We start from the raw sequence: 1543 nt of genomic DNA on the forward strand, positions 1-1543 counted from the left end.
AAAAAAAAAAAAAAAAAAAAGACCCCAGGATTTTGGACTGTGCAGGGGTCAGTGCCCCAACTCCCATGTTGTTTAAAGTCAACTGTACACTGTCATAGTCAGGAAGCCTTCATCACTGCAGCTGCCCGTTTCTTGAAACCTGAAGTGGGAAACTGGATCCTGGGACACTACTGCCCCCTATTGCCTGTTGGTCTTCAAAGAAATAATCCCTTCAATTTTGCAAGGCCTGTGCTGTCATTCCCTTTTTACAGATAAGGAAACTCAGGCCGGGACATGGTGGAAAATAATCAAGGTCACACAGCTATGTGCAAAAGTGGAGTAACAACCCAGGTTCCTCATTCTCAGGTCAGTCCCGTGACCTCAATTGACATGTAATGTGTGAGGTCCTTCTGTGGCCCTGTGGCAGGGCCTGAAGAGGACAGCGTACGTAAATCCAGTCTGGTGCCTTCATGAGTGAGGCAGAGTAGAAAATAAGTGTAATCCACTAGGAACAAATCTGCATTGTAAACACAGAGGAAGGGGCTAGTATTTGGCAGAAGGATGTCTAGGAACATTTTAGAGGTAAGAGGTGACATTTGGGTTCTGAGGGATGAGCAGGAGAATGCCAGGGTTCAAAGGATGAAAAGACCATTCCAGCAGCTGGTAAGAGCTAAGGGGCATGGAGAAGCAGCAAGACTTTGAGAAAGTGGTAGAATTCTAACTTCGGAAAATCTGAACAAGGTTAATTTTTTGTGCGTGGTTAAGGTATTACATACATACAGTAAAATAAAATGCAATAGTTGCCGGGAGCAGTGGCTCACACCTATAATCCCAGCACTTTGGGAGGCCGAGGCAGGTGGATCATCTGAAGGTCAGGAGTTCGAGACCGGCCTGACCAACATGGTGAAAACCCGTCTCTACTAAAAATACAAAAATTAGCTGGGTGTGGTGGCGGGCGCCCGTAATCCCAGCTACTTGGGAGGCTAAGGGAGGAGAATATCTTGAACCCGGGAGGCTGAGGTTGCAGGGAGCTGAGATCATGCCATTGCACTCCAGCCTGGGTGATAAGAATGAAAATCTGTCTCAAAATAAAGTAAAAATGTATAGTCTAATCGATTTTTTTAAAAAAGTAGACATTCACGTATCTACCACATAGGTAAAGATACTAGAGATTCCAGCAACCCGGGAGGATCCCTTGGTGCCCCTTTCAGGTCTGTATGAGCCTCCACCGCTCCCCAGTCTCCGGGAAGGAGAGGGGGTGGGAGAGGCAACATGAAACCTAAAAACCAGTGGGGTTCGCGCCGGTAATCCCACGGTAATCCCACAGCTATTGGGCTGGCGGAGGCAGGAGGATCACTTGCCCAGGAGTTGGAGGCTGCAGTGAGCTATGATCGCGCCACTGCACTCCAGCCTGGGCGACAGATCAAGACCCCGTCTCTAAGCAAACAAACAAATAGCCCTCAAAACCCATGGCTTCGGCCGGGCGCGGTGGCTCAAGCCTGTAATCCCAGCACTTTGGGAGGCCGAGACGGGCGGATCACAAGGTCAGGAGATCGAGACCATC

Source organism: Mandrillus leucophaeus, unplaced genomic scaffold (genome assembly GCF_000951045.1).
Source record: "Mandrillus leucophaeus isolate KB7577 unplaced genomic scaffold, Mleu.le_1.0 Scaffold34, whole genome shotgun sequence".
Taxonomy (NCBI): domain Eukaryota; kingdom Metazoa; phylum Chordata; class Mammalia; order Primates; family Cercopithecidae; genus Mandrillus; species Mandrillus leucophaeus.